This window comes from Pseudophryne corroboree, chromosome 3 (assembly GCF_028390025.1).
Source record: "Pseudophryne corroboree isolate aPseCor3 chromosome 3, aPseCor3.hap2, whole genome shotgun sequence".
Lineage (NCBI taxonomy): Eukaryota > Metazoa > Chordata > Amphibia > Anura > Myobatrachidae > Pseudophryne > Pseudophryne corroboree.
The window spans coordinates 150,871,507-150,891,614 of NC_086446.1; the positions used below are offsets into that span (position 1 = coordinate 150,871,507).

Here is a 20,108-nt window from a genome sequence, read left to right on the forward strand (position 1 = left end):
TGTTATTGTCAGCAGAAAAAAGCTATGAGATCTTAAAGTTAGTGTCACAAGTAAACAAATGTTCTAAGTATAAAGAAAGTATTACTGCCATATTTAACTACAATGTGGTGCATCCAGTCATCTTGTAGGTCATGTAGGTTATATGTCATGTTAAATTGTTTTTAGACTAATACATTTCTTATTAGTTTGATAGATAGTATAACATTTTAAATATAATCTCTTAAAATGTTTTAAGACTAATACATTTCATATTAGTTTGATACCTAATATAAGATTTAAAATGTGTTTTTTCTGCGCTAGCCGGTACTCGAACACAGGTCGCAAGAATGAGACTCTTGCATGATACCCCTACACTAGTAGCGCTGCTGACATATAGGGCTCTACAAGAAAATAGATGTATATTCAAAACTGTGTGACATGAATATCTTTTTAATTGAAAATTTACTAATTGCACTGCTGCATAGCTTTCCCTAATTAAGAAAAATATTTCTTTGCTCCATGGATGTATTATTAATAAATGTTATTGTCAGCAGAAAAAAAGCTATGAGATCTTAAAGTTAGTGTCACAAGCAAACACATTTTCTAAGTATAAAGTATTACTGCCATATTTAACTACAATGTGGTGCATCCAGTCATCATGTAGGATACATGTCATGTTAAATAGTTTTTAGACTAATACATTTCATATTAGTTTGATAGATAGTATAACATTTTAAATATAATCTCTTAAAATGTTTTAAGACTAATGCATTTCATATTAGTTTGATACCTAATATAAAATTTAAAACATATTTTTTTCCGCGCTAGCTGGTATTTGAACCCAGGTCGCAAGAATGGGAATCTTGCATTATACCCCTACACTACTAATGCTGCTGGTTTGTAATGCTCCACAAGAAAATAGATGTATATTCAAAACTATGTGACATGAATATCTTTTTTATTGAAAATTTACTAATTGCACTGCTGCATAGCTTTCCCTAATTAAGAAAAATATTTCTTTGATCCATGGATGTATTTATTTGTCAAAAAATTTGTGCTAATGAATTTGTTATGCAGATTCAGTTTATTAATAAATGTTATTGTCAGCAGAAAAAAGCTATGAGATCTTAAAGTTAGTGTCACAAGTAAACACATTTTCTAAGTATAAAGAAAGTATTACTACCATATTTAACTACAATGTGGTGCATCCAGTCATCTTGTAGGTCACGTAGGTTATATGTCATGTTAAATTGTTTTTAGACTAATACATTTTATATTAGTTTGATAGATAGTATAACATTTTAAATATAATCTCTTAAAATGTTTTAAGACTAATACATTTCATATTAGTTTGATACCTAATATAAGATTTAAAATGTGTTTTTTCTGCACTAGCCGGTACTCGAACAAAGGTCACAAGAATGGTACTCTTGCATGATACCCCTACACTAGTAGCGCTGCTGGCTTATAGGGCTCCACAAGAAAATAGATGTATATTCAAAACTATGTGACATGAATATCTTTTTAATTGAAAATTTACTAATTGCACTGCTGCATAGCTTTCCCTAATTAAGAAAAATATTTATTTTATCCATGGATGTATTTATTTGTCAAAAAAGTTGTGCTAATGAATTTGTTATGCAGATTCAGTTTATTAATAAATGTTATTGTCAGCAGAAAAAAGCTATGAGATCTTAAAGTTAGTGTCACAAGTAAACAAATGTTCTAAGTATAAAGAAAGTATTACTGCCATATTTAACTACAATGTGGTGCATCCAGTCATCTTGTAGGTCATGTAGGTTATATGTCATGTTAAATTGTTTTTAGACTAATACATTTCTTATTAGTTTGATAGATAGTATAACATTTTAAATATAATCTCTTAAAATGTTTTAAGACTAATACATTTCATATTAGTTTGATACCTAATATAAGATTTAAAATGTGTTTTTTTCTGCGCTAGCCGGTACTCGAACACAGATCGCAAGAATGAGACTCTTGCATGATACCCCTACACTAGTAGCGCTGCTGACATATAGGGCTCTACAAGAAAATAGATGTATATTCTAAACTGTGTGACATGAATATCTTTTTAATTGAAAATTTACTAATTGCACTGCTGCATAGCTTTCCCTAATTAAGAAAAATATTTCTTTGCTCCATGGATGTATTATTAATAAATGTTATTGTCAGCAGAAAAAAAGCTATGAGATCTTAAAGTTAGTGTCACAAGCAAACACATTTTCTAAGTATAAAGTATTACTGCCATATTTAACTACAATGTGGTGCATCCAGTCATCATGTAGGATACATGTCATGTTAAATAGTTTTTAGACTAATACATTTCATATTAGTTTGATAGATAGTATAACATTTTAAATATAATCTCTTAAAATTTTTAAGACTAATACATTTCATATTAGTTTGATACCTAATATAAGATTTAAAACATATTTTTTTCTGCACTAGCTGGTATTTGAACCCAGGTCGCAAGAATGGGAATCTTGCATTATACCCCTACACTACTAACGCTGCTGGTTTGTAATGCTCCACAAGAAAATAGATGTATATTCAAAACTATGTGACATGAATATCTTTTTTATTGAAAATTTACTAATTGCACTGCTGCATAGCTTTCCCTAATTAAGAAAAATATTTCTTTGATCCATGGATGTATTTATTTGTCAAAAAAGTTGTGCTAATGAATTTGTTATGCAGATTCAGTTTATTAATAAATGTTATTGTCAGCAGAAAAAAGCTATGAGATCTTAAAGTTAGTGTCACAAGTAAACAAATGTTCTAAGTATAAAGAAAGTATTACTGCCATATTTAACTACAATGTGGTGCATCCAGTCATCTTGTAGGTCATGTAGGTTATATGTCATGTTAAATTGTTTTTAGACTAATACATTTCTTATTAGTTTGATAGATAGTATAACATTTTAAATATAATCTCTTAAAATGTTTTAAGACTAATACATTTCATATTAGTTTGATACCTAATATAAGATTTAAAATGTGTTTTTTCTGCGCTAGCCGGTACTCGAACACAGGTCGCAAGAATGAGACTCTTGCATGATACCTCTACACTAGTATCGCTGCTGACATATAGGGCTCTACAAGAAAATAGATGTATATTCAAAACTGTGTGACATGAATATCTTTTTAATTGAAAATGTACTAATTGCACTGCTGCATAGCTTTCACTAATTAAGAAAAATATTTATTTGCTCCATGGATGTATTATTAATAAATGTTATTGTCAGCAGAAAAAAAGCTATGAGATCTTAAAGTTAGTGTCACAAGCAAACAAATTTTCTAAGTATAAAGTATTACTGCCATATTTAACTACAATGTTTTGCATCCAGTCATCATGTAGGATACATGTCATGTTAAATAGTTTTTAGACTAATACATTTCATATTAGTTTGATAGATAGTATAACATTTTAAATATAATCTCTTAAAATGTTTTAAGACTAATACATTTCATATTAGTTTGATACCTAATATAAGATTTAAAATGTATTTTTTTTTGCGCTAGCCGGGATTTGAACCCAGGTCGCAAGAATGGGAATCTTGCATGATACCCCTACATTACTAACGCTGCTGGTTTGTAATGCTCCACAAGAAAATAGAGGCATATTCAAAACTATGTGACATGAATATCTTTTTAATTGAAAATTTACTAATTGCACTGCTGCATAGCTTTCCCTAATTAAGAAAAATATTTCTTTGATCCATGGATGTATTTATTTGTCAAAAAAGTTGTGCTAATGAATTTGTTATGCAGATTCAGTTTATTAATAAATGTTATTGTCAGCAGAAAAAAACTATGAGATCTTAAAGTTAGTGTCACAAGTAAACAAATGTTCTAAGTATAAAGAAAGTATTACTGCCATATTTAACTACAATGTGGTGCATCCAGTCATCTTGTAGGTTATATGTCATGTTAAATTGTTTTTAGACTAATACATTTCTTATTAGTTTGATAGATAGTATAACATTTTAAATATAATCTCTTAAAATGTTTTAAGACTAATACATTTCATATTAGTTTGATACCTAATATAAGATTTAAAATGTGTTTTTTCTGCGCTAGCCGGTACTCGAACACAGGTCGCAAGAATGAGACTCTTGCATGATACCCCTACACTAGTAGTGCTGCTGACATATAGGGCTCTACAAGAAAATAGATGTATATTCAAAACTATGTGACATGAATATCTTTTTAATTGAAAATTTACTAATTGCACTGCTGCATAGCTTTCCCTAATTAAGAAACATATTTCTTTGCTCCATGGATGTATTATTAATAAATGTTATTGTCAGCAGAAAAAAAGCTATGAGATCTTAAAGTTAGTGTCACAAGCAAACAAATTTTCTAAGTATAAAGTATTACTGCCATATTTAACTACAATGTGGTGCATCCAGTCATCATGTAGGATACATGTCATGTTAAATAGTTTATAGACTAATACATTTCATATTAGTTTGATAGATAGTATAACATTTTAAATATAATCTCTTAAAATGTTTTAAGACTAATACATTTCATATTAGTTTGATACCTAATATAAGATTTAAAATGTATTTTTTTCTGCGCTAGCTGGGATTTGAACCAAGGTCGCAAGAATAGGAATCTTGCATGATACCCCTACACTACTAACGCTGATGGTTTGAAATGCTCCACAAGAAAATAGATGTATATTCAAAACTATGTGACATGAATATCTTTTTTATTGAAAATTTACTAATTGCACTGCTGCATAGCTTTCCCTAATTAAGAAAAATATTTCTTTGATCCATGGATGTATTTATTTGTCAAAAAAGTTGTGCTAATGAATTTGTTATGCAGATTCAGTTTATTAATAAATGTTATTGTCAGCAGAAAAAAGCTATGAGATCTTAAAGTTAGTGTCACAAGTAAACAAATGTTCTAAGTATAAAGAAAGTATTACTGCCATATTTAACTACAATGTGGTGCATCCAGTCATCTTGTAGGTCATGTAGGTTATATGTCATGTTAAATTGTTTTTAGACTAATAAATTTCTTATTAGTTTGATAGATAGTATAACATTTTAAATATAATCTCTTAAAATGTTTTAAGACTAATACATTTTATATAAGTTTGATACCTAATATAAGATTTAAAATGTGTTTTTTCTGCGCTAGCCGGTACTCGAACACAGGTCGCAAGAATGAGACTTTTGCATGATACCCCTACACTATTAGCGCTGCTGACATATAGGGCTCTACAAGAAAATAGATGTATATTCAAAACTGTGTGACATGAATATCTTTTTAATTGAAAATTTACTAATTGCACTGCTGCATAGTTTTCCCTAATTAAGAAAAATATTTCTTTGCTCCATGGATGTATTATTAATAAATGTTATTGTCAGCAGAAAAAAAAGCTATGAGATCTTAAAGTTAGTGTCACAAGCAAACAAATTTTCTAAGTATAAAGTATTACTGCCATATTTAACTACAATGTTTTGCATCCAGTCATCATGTAGGATACATGTCATGTTAAATAGTTTTTAGACTAAAACATTTCTTATTAGTTTGATAGATAGTATAACATTTTAAATATAATCTCTTAAAATTTTTAAGACTAATACATTTCATATTAGTTTGATACCTAATATAAGATTTAAAATATTTTTTTTTCTGTTCTAGCCGGGACTCAAACGCAGGTCGCAAGAATGGGAATCTTGCATGATACCCCTACACTACTAACGCTGCTGGTTTATAATGCTCCACAAGAAAATAGATGTATATTCAAAACTATGTGACATGAATATCTTTTTAATTGAAAATTTACTAATTGCACTGCTGCATAGCTTTCCCTAATTAAGAAAAATATTTCTTTGCTCCATGGATGTATTTGTCAAAAAAGTTGTGCTAATGAATTTGTTATGCAGATTCAGTTTATTAATAAATGTTATTGTCAGCAGAAAAAAGCTATGAGATCTTAAAGTTAGTGTCACAAGTAAACAAATGTTCTAAGTATAAAGAAAGTATTACTGCCATATTTAACTACAATGTGGTGCATCCAGTCATCTTGTAGGTCATGTAGGTTATATGTCATGTTAAATTGTTTTTAGACTAATACATTTCTTATTAGTTTGATAGATAGTATAACATTTTAAATATAATCTCTTAAAATGTTTTAAGACTAATACATTTCATATAAGTTTGATACCTAATATAAGATTTAAAATGTGTTTTTTCTGCGCTAGCCGGTACTCGAACACAGGTCGCAAGAATGAGACTCTTGCATGATACCCCTACACTAGTAGCGCTGCTGACATATAGGGCTCTACAAGAAAATAGATGTATATTCAAAACTGTGTGACATGAATATCTTTTTAATTGAAAATTTACTAATTGCACTGCTGCATAGCTTTCCCTAATTAAGAAAAATATTTATTTGCTCCATGGATGTATTATTAATAAATGTTATTGTCAGCAGAAAAAAGCTATGAGATCTTGAAGTTAGTGTCACAAGCAAACAAATTTTCTAAGTATAAAGTATTACTGCCATATTTAACTACAATGTGGTGCATCCAGTCATCATGTAGGATACATGTCATGTTAAATAGTTTTTAGACTAATACATTTCATATTAGTTTGATAGATAGTATAACATTTTAAATATAATCTCTTAAAATGTTTTAAGACTAATACATTTCATATTAGTTTGATACCTAATATAAGATTTAAAATGTATTTTTTCCGCGCTAGCTGGTATTTGAACCCAGGTCGCAAGAATGGGAATCTTGCATGATACCCCTACACTACTAACGCTGCTGGTTTGTAATGCTCTACAAGAAAATAGATGTATATTCAAAACTATGTGACATGAATATCTTTTTTATTGAAAATTTACTAATTGCACTGCTGCATAGCTTTCCCTAATTAAGAAAAATATTTCTTTGATCCATGGATGTATTTATTTGTCAAAAAAGTTGTGCTAATGAATTTGTTATGCAGATTCAGTTTATTAATAAATGTTATTGTCAGCAGAAAAAAGCTATGAGATCTTAAAGTTAGTGTCACAAGTAAACACATTTTCTAAGTATAAAGAAAGTATTACTACCATATTTAACTACAATGTGGTGCATCCAGTCATCTTGTAGGTCACGTAGGTTATATGTCATGTTAAATTGTTTTTAGACTAATACATTTTATATTAGTTTGATAGATAGTATAACATTTTAAATATAATCTCTTAAAATGTTTTAAGACTAATACATTTCATATTAGTTTGATACCTAATATAAGATTTAAAATGTGTTTTTTCTGCACTAGCCGGTACTCGAACAAAGGTCACAAGAATGGTACTCTTGCATGATACCCCTACACTAGTAGCGCTGCTGGCTTATAGGGCTCCACAAGAAAATAGATGTATATTCAAAACTATGTGACATGAATATCTTTTTAATTGAAAATTTACTAATTGCACTGCTGCATAGCTTTCCCTAATTAAGAAAAATATTTCTTTGATCCATGGATGTATTTATTTGTCAAAAAAGTTGTGCTAATGAATTTGTTATGCAGATTCAGTTTATTAATAAATGTTATTGTCAGCAGAAAAAAGCTATGAGATCTTAAAGTTAGTGTCACAAGTAAACAAATGTTCTAAGTATAAAGAAAGTATTACTGCCATATTTAACTACAATGTGGTGCATCCAGTCATCTTGTAGGTCATGTAGGTTATATGTCATGTTAAATTGTTTTTAGACTAATACATTTCTTATTAGTTTGATAGATAGTATAACATTTAAATATAATCTCTTAAAATGTTTTAAGACTAATACATTTCATATTAGTTTGATACCTAATATAAGATTTAAAATGTGTTTTTTCTGCGCTAGCCGGTACTCGAACACAGGTCGCAAGAATGAGACTCTTGCATGATACCCCTACACTAGTAGCGCTGCTGACATATAGGGCTCTACAAGAAAATAGATGTATATTCAAAACTGTGTGACATGAATATCTTTTTAATTGAAAATTTACTAATTGCACTGCTGCATAGCTTTCCCTAATTAAGAAAAATATTTCTTTGCTCCATGGATGTATTATTAATAAATGTTATTGTCAGCAGAAAAAAAGCTATGAGATCTTAAAGTTAGTGTCACAAGCAAACAAATTTTCTAAGTATAAAGTATTACTGCCATATTTAACTACAATGTGGTGCATCCAGTCATCATGTAGGATACATGTCATGTTAAATAGTTTTTAGACTAATACATTTCATATTAGTTTGATAGATAGTATAACATTTTAAATATAATCTCTTAAAATGTTTTAAGACTAATGCATTTCATATTAGTTTGATACCTAATATAAGATAATATAAGATATAGTATTTTTTTATGCGCTAGCCGGGATTTGAACTATGGTCGCAAGAATGGGAATCTTGCATGATACCCCTACACTAGTAGCGCTGCTGGCTTATAGGGCTCCACAAGAAAATAGATGTATATTCAAAACTATGTGACATGAATATCTTTTTAATTGAAAATTTACTAATTGCACTGCTGCATAGCTTTCCCTAATTAAGAAAAATATTTCTTTGATCCATGGATGTATTTATTTGTCAAAAAAGTTGTGCTAATGAATTTGTTATGCAGATTCAGTTTATTAATAAATGTTATTGTCAGCAGAAAAAAGCTATGAGATCTTAAAGTTAGTGTCACAAGTAAACACATTTTCTAAGTATAAAGAAAGTATTACTACCATATTTAACTACAATGTGGTGCATCCAGTCATCTTGTAGGTCACGTAGGTTATATGTCATGTTAAATTGTTTTTAGACTAATACATTTTATATTAGTTTGATAGATAGTATAACATTTTAAATATAATCTCTTAAAATGTTTTAAGACTAATACATTTCATATTAGTTTGATACCTAATATAAGATTTAAAATGTGTTTTTTCTGCACTAGCCGGTACTCGAACAAAGGTCACAAGAATGGTACTCTTGCATGATACCCCTACACTAGTAGCGCTGCTGGCTTATAGGGCTCCACAAGAAAATAGATGTATATTCAAAACTATGTGACATGAATATCTTTTTAATTGAAAATTTACTAATTGCACTGCTGCATAGCTTTCCCTAATTAAGAAAAATATTTCTTTGATCCATGGATGTATTTATTTGTCAAAAAAGTTGTGCTAATGAATTTGTTATGCAGATTCAGTTTATTAATAAATGTTATTGTCAGCAGAAAAAAGCTATGAGATCTTAAAGTTAGTGTCACAAGTAAACAAATGTTCTAAGTATAAAGAAAGTATTACTGCCATATTTAACTACAATGTGGTGCATCCAGTCATCTTGTAGGTCATGTAGGTTATATGTCATGTTAAATTGTTTTTAGACTAATACATTTCTTATTAGTTTGATAGATAGTATAACATTTTAAATATAATCTCTTAAAATGTTTTAAGACTAATACATTTCATATTAGTTTGATACCTAATATAAGATTTAAAATGTGTTTTTTCTGCGCTAGCCGGTACTCGAACACAGGTCGCAAGAATGAGACTCTTGCATGATACCCCTACACTAGTAGCGCTGCTGACATATAGGGCTCTACAAGAAAATAGATGTATATTCAAAACTGTGTGACATGAATATCTTTTTAATTGAAAATTTACTAATTGCACTGCTGCATAGCTTTCCCTAATTAAGAAAAATATTTCTTTGCTCCATGGATGTATTATTAATAAATGTTATTGTCAGCAGAAAAAAAGCTATGAGATCTTAAAGTTAGTGTCACAAGCAAACAAATTTTCTAAGTATAAAGTATTACTGCCATATTTAACTACAATGTGGTGCATCCAGTCATCATGTAGGATACATGTCATGTTAAATAGTTTTTAGACTAATACATTTCATATTAGTTTGATAGATAGTATAACATTTTAAATATAATCTCTTAAAATGTTTTAAGACTAATGCATTTCATATTAGTTTGATACCTAATATAAGATTTAAAACGTATTTTTTTCCACGCTAGCTGGTATTTGAACCCAGGTCGCAAGAATGGGAATCTTGCATTATACCCCTACACTACTAATGCTGCTGGTTTGTAATGCTCCACAAGAAAATAGATGTATATTCAAAACTATGTGACATGAATATCTTTTTTATTGAAAATTTACTAATTGCACTGCTGCATAGCTTTCCCTAATTAAGAAAAATATTTCTTTGATCCATGGATGTATTTATTTGTCAAAAAAGTTGTGCTAATGAATTTGTTATGCAGATTCAGTTTATTAATAAATGTTATTGTCAGCAGAAAAAAGCTATGAGATCTTAAAGTTAGTGTCACAAGTAAACAAATGTTCTAAGTATAAAGAAAGTATTACTGCCATATTTAACTACAATGTGGTGCATCCAGTCATCTTGTAGGTCATGTAGGTTATATGTCATGTTAAATTGTTTTTAGACTAATACATTTCTTATTAGTTTGATAGATAGTATAACATTTTAAATATAATCTCTTAAAATGTTTTAAGACTAATACATTTCATATTAGTTTGATACCTAATATAAGATTTAAAATGTATTTTTTCCGCGCTAGCTGGTATTTGAACCCAGGTCGCAAGAATGGGAATCTTGCATGATACCCCTACACTACTAACGCTGCTGGTTTGTAATGCTCTACAAGAAAATAGATGTATATTCAAAACTATGTGACATGAATATCTTTTTTATTGAAAATTTACTAATTGCACTGCTGCATAGCTTTCCCTAATTAAGAATAATATTTCTTTGATCCATGGATGTATTTATTTGTCAAAAAAGTTGTGCTAATGAATTTGTTATGCAGATTCAGTTTATTAATAAATGTTATTGTCAGCAGAAAAAAGCTATGAGATCTTAAAGTTAGTGTCACAAGTAAACACATTTTCTAAGTATAAAGAAAGTATTACTGCCATATTTAACTACAATGTGGTGCATCCAGTCATCTTGTAGGTCACGTAGGTTATATGTCATGTTAAATTGTTTTTAGACTAATACATTTTATATTAGTTTGATAGATAGTATAACATTTTAAATATAATCTCTTAAAATGTTTTAAGACTAATACATTTCATATTAGTTTGATACCTAATATAAGATTTAAAATGTGTTTTTTCTGCACTAGCCGGTACTCGAACAAAGGTCAAAAGAATGGTACTCTTGCATGATACCCCTACACTAGTAGCGCTGCTGGCTTATAGGGCTCCACAAGAAAATAGATGTATATTCAAAACTATGTGACATGAATATCTTTTTAATTGAAAATTTACTAATTGCACTGCTGCATAGCTTTCCCTAATTAAGAAAAATATTTCTTTGATCCATGGATGTATTTATTTGTCAAAAAAGTTGTGCTAATGAATTTGTTATGCAGATTCAGTTTATTAATAAATGTTATTGTCAGCAGAAAAAAGCTATGAGATCTTAAAGTTAGTGTCACAAGTAAACAAATGTTCTAAGTATAAAGAAAGTATTACTGCCATATTTAACTACAATGTGGTGCATCCAGTCATCTTGTAGGTCATGTAGGTTATATGTCATGTTAAATTGTTTTTAGACTAATACATTTCTTATTAGTTTGATAGATAGTATAACATTTTAAATATAATCTCTTAAAATGTTTTAAGACTAATACATTTCATATTAGTTTGATACCTAATATAAGATTTAAAATGTGTTTTTTCTGCGCTAGCCGGTACTCGAACACAGGTCGCAAGAATGAGACTCTTGCATGATACCCCTACACTAGTAGCGCTGCTGACATATAGGGCTCTACAAGAAAATAGATGTATATTCAAAACTGTGTGACATGAATATCTTTTTAATTGAAAATTTACTAATTGCACTGCTGCATAGCTTTCCCTAATTAAGAAAAATATTTCTTTGCTCCATGGATGTATTATTAATAAATGTTATTGTCAGCAGAAAAAAAGCTATGAGATCTTAAAGTTAGTGTCACAAGCAAACACATTTTCTAAGTATAAAGTATTACTGCCATATTTAACTACAATGTGGTGCATCCAGTCATCATGTAGGATACATGTCATGTTAAATAGTTTTTAGACTAATACATTTCATATTAGTTTGATAGATAGTATAACATTTTAAATATAATCTCTTAAAATGTTTTAAGACTAATGCATTTCATATTAGTTTGATACCTAATATAAAATTTAAAACATATTTTTTTCCGCGCTAGCTGGTATTTGAACCCAGGTCGCAAGAATGGGAATCTTGCATTATACCCCTACACTACTAATGCTGCTGGTTTGTAATGCTCCACAAGAAAATAGATGTATATTCAAAACTATGTGACATGAATATCTTTTTTATTGAAAATTTACTAATTGCACTGCTGCATAGCTTTCCCTAATTAAGAAAAATATTTCTTTGATCCATGGATGTATTTATTTGTCAAAAAAGTTGTGCTAATGAATTTGTTATGCAGATTCAGTTTATTAATAAATGTTATTGTCAGCAGAAAAAAGCTATGAGATCTTAAAGTTAGTGTCACAAGTAAACAAATGTTCTAAGTATAAAGAAAGTATTACTGCCATATTTAACTACAATGTGGTGCATCCAGTCATCTTGTAGGTTATATGTCATGTTAAATTGTTTTTAGACTAATACATTTCTTATTAGTTTGATAGATAGTATAACATTTTAAATATAATCTCTTAAAATGTTTTAAGACTAATACATTTCATATTAGATTGATACCTAATATAAGATTTAAAATGTGTTTTTTTCTGCGCTAGCCGGTACTCGAACACAGGTCGCAAGAATGAGACTCTTGCATGATACCTCTACACTAGTATCGCTGCTGACATATAGGGCTCTACAAGAAAATAGATGTATATTCAAAACTGTGTGACATGAATATCTTTTTAATTGAAAATTTACTAATTGCACTGCTGCATAGCTTTCCCTAATTAAGAAAAATATTTATTTGCTCCATGGATGTATTATTAATAAATGTTATTGTCAGCAGAAAAAAAGCTATGAGATCTTAAAGTTAGTGTCACAAGCAAACAAATTTTCTAAGTATAAAGTATTACTGCCATATTTAACTACAATGTTTTGCATCCAGTCATCATGTAGGATACATGTCATGTTAAATAGTTTTTAGACTAATACATTTCATATTAGTTTGATAGATAGTATAACATTTTAAATATAATCTCTTAAAATGTTTTAAGACTAATACATTTCATATTAGTTTGATACCTAATATAAGATTTAAAATGTATTTTTTTCTGCGCTAGCCGGGATTTGAACCCAGGTCGCAAGAATGGGAATCTTGCATGATACCCCTACATTACTAACGCTGCTGGTTTGTAGTGCTCCACAAGAAAATAGATGTATATTCAAAACTATGTGACATGAATATCTTTTTAATTGAAAATTTACTAATTGCACTGCTGCATAGCTTTCCCTAATTAAGAAAAATATTTCTTTGATCCATGGATGTATTTATTTGTCAAGAAAGTTGTGCTAATGAATTTGTTATGCATATTCAGTTTATTAATAAATGTTATTGTCAGCAGAAAAAAGCTATGAGATCTTAAAGTTAGTGTCACAAGTAAACAAATGTTCTAAGTATAAAGAAAGTATTACTGCCATATTTAACTACAATGTGGTGCATCCAGTCATCTTGTAGGTTATATGTCATGTTAAATTGTTTTTAGACTAATACATTTCTTATTAGTTTGATAGATAGTATAACATTTTAAATATAATCTCTTAAAATGTTTTAAGACTAATACATTTCATATTAGTTTGATACCTAATATAAGATTTAAAATGTGTTTTTTCTGCGCTAGCCGGTACTCAAACACAGGTCGCAAGAATGAGACTCTTGCATGATACCCCTACACTAGTAGTGCTGCTGACATATAGGGCTCTACAAGAAAATAGATGTATATTCAAAACTATGTGACATGAATATCTTTTTAATTGAAAATTTACTAATTGCACTGCTGCATAGCTTTCCCTAATTAAGAAACATATTTCTTTGCTCCATGGATGTATTATTAATAAATGTTATTGTCAGCAGAAAAAAAGCTATGAGATCTTAAAGTTAGTGTCACAAGCAAACAAATTTTCTAAGTATAAAGTATTACTGCCATATTTAACTACAATGTGGTGCATCCAGTCATCATGTAGGATACATGTCATGTTAAATAGTTTTTAGACTAATACATTTCATATTAGTTTGATAGATAGTATAACATTTTAAATATAATCTCTTAAAATGTTTTAAGACTAATACATTTCATATTAGTTTGATACCTAATATAAGATTTAAAATGTGTTTTTTCTGCACTAGCCGGTACTCGAACAAAGGTCACAAGAATGGTACTCTTGCATGATACCCCTACACTAGTAGCGCTGCTGGCTTATAGGGCTCCACAAGAAAATAGATGTATATTCAAAACTATGTGACATGAATATCTTTTTAATTGAAAATTTACTAATTGCACTGCTGCATAGCTTTCCCTAATTAAGAAAAATATTTCTTTGATCCATGGATGTATTTATTTGTCAAAAAAGTTGTGCTAATGAATTTGTTATGCAGATTCAGTTTATTAATAAATGTTATTGTCAGCAGAAAAAAGCTATGAGATCTTAAAGTTAGTGTCACAAGTAAACAAATGTTCTAAGTATAAAGAAAGTATTACTGCCATATTTAACTACAATGTGGTGCATCCAGTCATCTTGTAGGTCATGTAGGTTATATGTCATGTTAAATTGTTTTTAGACTAATACATTTCTTATTAGTTTGATAGATAGTATAACATTTTAAATATAATCTCTTAAAATGTTTTAAGACTAATACATTTCATATTAGTTTGATACCTAATATAAGATTTAAAATGTGTTTTTTCTGCGCTAGCCGGTACTCGAACACAGGTCGCAAGAATGAGACTCTTGCATGATACCCCTACACTAGTAGCGCTGCTGACATATAGGGCTCTACAAGAAAATAGATGTATATTCAAAACTCTGTGACATGAATATCTTTTTAATTGAAAATTTACTAATTGCACTGCTGCATAGCTTTCTCTAATTAAGAAAAATATTTCTTTGCTCCATGGATGTATTATTAATAAATGTTATTGTCAGCAGAAAAAAAGCTATGAGATCTTAAAGTTAGTGTCACAAGCAAACAAATTTTCTAAGTATAAAGTATTACTGCCATATTTAACTACAATGTGGTGCATCCAGTCATCATGTAGGATACATGTCATGTTAAATAGTTTTTAGACTAATACATTTCATATTAGTTTGATAGATAGTATAACATTTTAAATATAATCTCTTAAAATGTTTTAAGACTAATGCATTTCATATTAGTTTGATACCTAATATAAGATTTAAAACGTATTTTTTTCCGCGCTAGCTGGTATTTGAACCCAGGTCGCAAGAATGGGAATCTTGCATTATACCCCTACACTACTAATGCTGCTGGTTTGTAATGCTCCACAAGAAAATAGATGTATATTCAAAACTATGTGACATGAATACCTTTTTTATTGAAAATTTACTAATTGCACTGCTGCATAGCTTTCCCTAATTAAGAAAAATATTTCTTTGATCCATGGATGTATTTATTTGTCAAAAAAGTTGTGCTAATGAATTTGTTATGCAGATTCAGTTTATTAATAAATGTTATTGTCAGCAGAAAAAAGCTATGAGATCTTAAAGTTAGTGTCACAAGTAAACAAATGTTCTAAGTATAAAGAAAGTATTACTGCCATATTTAACTACAATGTGGTGCATCCAGTCATCTTGTAGGTCATGTAGGTTATATGTCATGTTAAATTGTTTTTAGACTAATACATTTCTTATTAGTTTGATAGATAGTATAACATTTTAAATATAATCTCTTAAAATGTTTTAAGACTAATACATTTCATATTAGTTTGATACCTAATATAAGATTTAAAATGTATTTTTTCCGCGCTAGCTGGTATTTGAACCCAGGTCGCAAGAATGGGAATCTTGCATGATACCCCTACACTACTAACGCTGCTGGTTTGTAATGCTCTACAAGAAAATAGATGTATATTCAAAACTATGTGACATGAATATCTTTTTTATTGAAAATTTACTAATTGCACTGCTGCATAGCTTTCCCTAATTAAGAAAAATATTTCTTTGATCCATGGATGTATTTATTTGTCAAAAAAGTTGTGCTAATGAATTTGTTATGCAGATTCAGTTTATTAATAAATGTTATTGTCAGCAGAAAAAAGCTATGAGATCTTAAAGTTAGTGTCACAAGTAAACACATTTTCTAAGTATAAAGAAAGTATTACTACCATATTTAACTACAATGTGGTGCATCCAGTCATCTTGTAGGTCACGTAGGTTATATGTCATGTTAAATTGTTTTTAGACTAATACATTTTATATTAGTTTGATAGATAGTATAACATTTTAAATATAATCTCTTAAAATGTTTTAAGACTAATACATTTCATATTAGTTTGATACCTAATATAAGATTTAAAATGTGTTTTTTCTGCACTAGCCGGTACTCGAACAAAGGTCACAAGAATGGTACTCTTGCATGATACCCCTACACTAGTAGCGCTGCTGGCTTATAGGGCTCCACAAGAAAATAGATGTATATTCAAAACTATGTGACATGAATATCTTTTTAATTGAAAATTTACTAATTGCACTGCTGCATAGCTTTCCCTAATTAAGAAAAATATTTCTTTGATCCATGGATGTATTTATTTGTCAAAAAAGTTGTGCTAATGAATTTGTTATGCAGATTCAGTTTATTAATAAATGTTATTGTCAGCAGAAAAAAGCTATGAGATCTTAAAGTTAGTGTCACAAGTAAACAAATGTTCTAAGTATAAAGAAAGTATTACTGCCATATTTAACTACAATGTGGTGCATCCAGTCATCTTGTAGGTCATGTAGGTTATATGTCATGTTAAATTGTTTTTAGACTAATACATTTCTTATTAGTTTGATAGATAGTATAACATTTTAAATATAATCTCTTAAAATGTTTTAAGACTAATACATTTCATATTAGTTTGATACCTAATATAAGATTTAAAATGTGCTTTTTCTGCGCTAGCCGGTACTCGAACACAGGTCGCAAGAATGAGACTCTTGCATGATACCCCTACACTAGTAGCGCTGCTGACATATAGGGCTCTACAAGAAAATAGATGTATATTCAAAACTGTGTGACATGAATATCTTTTTAATTGAAAATTTACTAATTGCACTGCTGCATAGCTTTCCCTAATTAAGAAAAATATTTCTTTGCTCCATGGATGTATTATTAATAAATGTTATTGTCAGCAGAAAAAAAGCTATGAGATCTTAAAGTTAGTGTCACAAGCAAACACATTTTCTAAGTATAAAGTATTACTGCCATATTTAACTACAATGTGGTGCATCCAGTCATTATGTAGGATACATGTCATGTTAAATAGTTTTTAGACTAATACATTTCATATTAGTTTGATAGATAGTATAACATTTTAAATATAATCTCTTAAAATGTTTTAAGACTAATGCATTTCATATTAGTTTGATACCTAATATAAAATTTAAAACATATTTTTTTCCGCGCTAGCTGGTATTTGAACCCAGGTCGCAAGAATGGGAATCTTGCATTATACCCCTACACTACTAATGCTGCTGGTTTGTAATGCTCCACAAGAAAATAGATGTATATTCAAAACTATGTGACATGAATATCTTTTTTATTGAAAATTTACTAATTGCACTGCTGCATAGCTTTCCCTAATTAAGAAAAATATTTCTTTGATCCATGGATGTATTTATTTGTCAAAAAAGTTGTGCTAATGAATTTGTTATGCAGATTCAGTTTATTAATAAATGTTATTGTCAGCAGAAAAAAGCTATGAGATCTTAAAGTTAGTGTCACAAGTAAACAAATGTTCTAAGTATAAAGAAAGTATTACTGCCATATTTAACTACAATGTGGTGCATCCAGTCATCTTGTAGGTCATGTAGGTTATATGTCATGTTAAATTGTTTTTAGACTAATACATTTCTTATTAGTTTGATAGATAGTATAACATTTTAAATATAATCTCTTAAAATGTTTTAAGACTAATACATTTCATATTAGTTTGATACCTAATATAAGATTTAAAATGTGTTTTTTCTGCGCTAGCCGGTACTCGAACACAGGTCGCAAGAATGAGACTCTTGCATGATACCTCTACACTAGTATCGCTGCTGACATATAGGGCTCTACAAGAAAATAGATGTATATTCAAAACTGTGTGACATGAATATCTTTTTAATTGAAAATTTACTAATTGCACTGCTGCATAGCTTTCCCTAATTAAGAAAAATATTTATTTGCTCCATGGATGTATTATTAATAAATGTTATTGTCAGCAGAAAAAAAGCTATGAGATCTTAAAGTTAGTGTCACAAGCAAACAAATTTTCTAAGTATAAAGTATTACTGCCATATTTAACTACAATGTTTTGCATCCAGTCATCATGTAGGATACATGTCATGTTAAATAGTTTTTAGACTAATACATTTCATATTAGTTTGATAGATAGTATAACATTTTAAATATAATCTCTTAAAATGTTTTAAGACTAATACATTTCATATTAGTTTGATACCTAATATAAGATTTAAAATGTATTTTTTTCTGCGCTAGCCGGGATTTGAACCCAGGTCGCAAGAATGGGAATCTTGCATGATACCCCTACATTACTAACGCTGCTGGTTTGTAGTGCTCCACAAGAAAATAGATGTATATTCAAAACTATGTGACATGAATATCTTTTTAATTGAAAATTTACTAATTGCACTGCTGCATAGCTTTCCCTAATTAAGAAAAATATTTCTTTGATCCATGGATGTATTTATTTGTCAAGAAAGTTGTGCTAATGAATTTGTTATGCATATTCAGTTTATTAATAAATGTTATTGTCAGCAGAAAAAAGCTATGAGATCTTAAAGTTAGTGTCACAAGTAAACAAATGTTCTAAGTATAAAGAAAGTATTACTGCCATATTTAACTACAATGTGGTGCATCCAGTCATCTTGTAGGTTATATGTCATGTTAAATTGTTTTTAGACTAATACATTTCTTATTAGTTTGATAGATAGTATAACATTTTAAATATAATCTCTTAAAATGTTTTAAGACTAATACATTTCATATTAGTTTGATACCTAATATAAGATTTAAAATGTGTTTTTTCTGCGCTAGCCGGTACTCAAACACAGGTCGCAAGAATGAGACTCTTGCATGATACCCCTACACTAGTAGTGCTGCTGACATATAGGGCTCTACAAGAAAATAGATGTATATTCAAAACTATGTGACATGAATATCTTTTTAATTGAAAATTTACTAATTGCACTGCTGCATAGCTTTCCCTAATTAAGAAACATATTTCTTTGCTCCATGGATGTATTATTAATAAATGTTATTGTCAGCAGAAAAAAAGCTATGAGATCTTAAAGTTAGTGTCACAAGCAAACAAATTTTCTAAGTATAAAGTATTACTGCCATATTTAACTACAATGTGGTGCATCCAGTCATCATGTAGGATACATGTCATGTTAAATAGTTTTTAGACTAATACATTTCATATTAGTTTGATAGATAGTATAACATTTTAAATATAATCTCTTAAAATGTTTTAAGACTAATACATTTCATATTAGTTTGATACCTAATATAAGATTTAAAATGTATTTTTTTCTGCGCTAGCTGGGATTTGAACCCAGGTCGCAAGAATGGGAATCTTGCATGATACTCCTACACTACTAATGCTGCTGGTTTGAAATGCTCCACAAGAAAATAGATGTATATTCAAAACTATGTGACATGAATATCTTTTTAATTGAAAATTTACTAATTGCACTGCTGCATAGCTTTCCCTAATTAAGAAAAATATTTCTTTGATCCATGGATGTATTTATTTGTCAAAAAAGTTGTGCTAATGAATTTGTTATGCAGATTCAGTTTATTAATAAATGTTATTGTCAGCAGAAAAAAGCTATGAGATCTTAAAGTTAGTGTCACAAGTAAACAAATGTTCTA

General features: G+C 29.1%; 7 non-coding genes across 7 annotated transcripts; all 7 read right to left on the reverse strand.

Annotated features, from left to right (window-relative positions):
* Nucleotides 1-3,514: 3,514 nt before the first annotated feature.
* On the reverse strand, nucleotides 3,515-3,585 carry TRNAG-CCC (transfer RNA glycine (anticodon CCC)). Its single transcript has one exon. It is a non-coding gene; the product is annotated as a tRNA-Gly (tRNA).
* A 994-nt stretch (nucleotides 3,586-4,579) lies between these two features.
* On the reverse strand, nucleotides 4,580-4,650 carry TRNAR-CCU (transfer RNA arginine (anticodon CCU)). Its single transcript has one exon. It is a non-coding gene; the product is annotated as a tRNA-Arg (tRNA).
* A 2,071-nt stretch (nucleotides 4,651-6,721) lies between these two features.
* On the reverse strand, nucleotides 6,722-6,792 carry TRNAG-CCC (transfer RNA glycine (anticodon CCC)). Its single transcript has one exon. It is a non-coding gene; the product is annotated as a tRNA-Gly (tRNA).
* A 3,783-nt stretch (nucleotides 6,793-10,575) lies between these two features.
* TRNAG-CCC (transfer RNA glycine (anticodon CCC)) lies at nucleotides 10,576-10,646 on the reverse strand. The gene has a single exon. It is a non-coding gene; the product is annotated as a tRNA-Gly (tRNA).
* Nucleotides 10,647-13,282: 2,636 nt separating this feature from the next.
* TRNAG-CCC (transfer RNA glycine (anticodon CCC)) lies at nucleotides 13,283-13,353 on the reverse strand. The gene has a single exon. It is a non-coding gene; the product is annotated as a tRNA-Gly (tRNA).
* A 2,634-nt stretch (nucleotides 13,354-15,987) lies between these two features.
* Nucleotides 15,988-16,058, reverse strand: TRNAG-CCC (transfer RNA glycine (anticodon CCC)). Its single transcript has one exon. It is a non-coding gene; the product is annotated as a tRNA-Gly (tRNA).
* Nucleotides 16,059-18,702: 2,644 nt separating this feature from the next.
* TRNAG-CCC (transfer RNA glycine (anticodon CCC)) lies at nucleotides 18,703-18,773 on the reverse strand. The gene has a single exon. It is a non-coding gene; the product is annotated as a tRNA-Gly (tRNA).
* Between the last annotated feature and the right edge of the window lie 1,335 nt (nucleotides 18,774-20,108).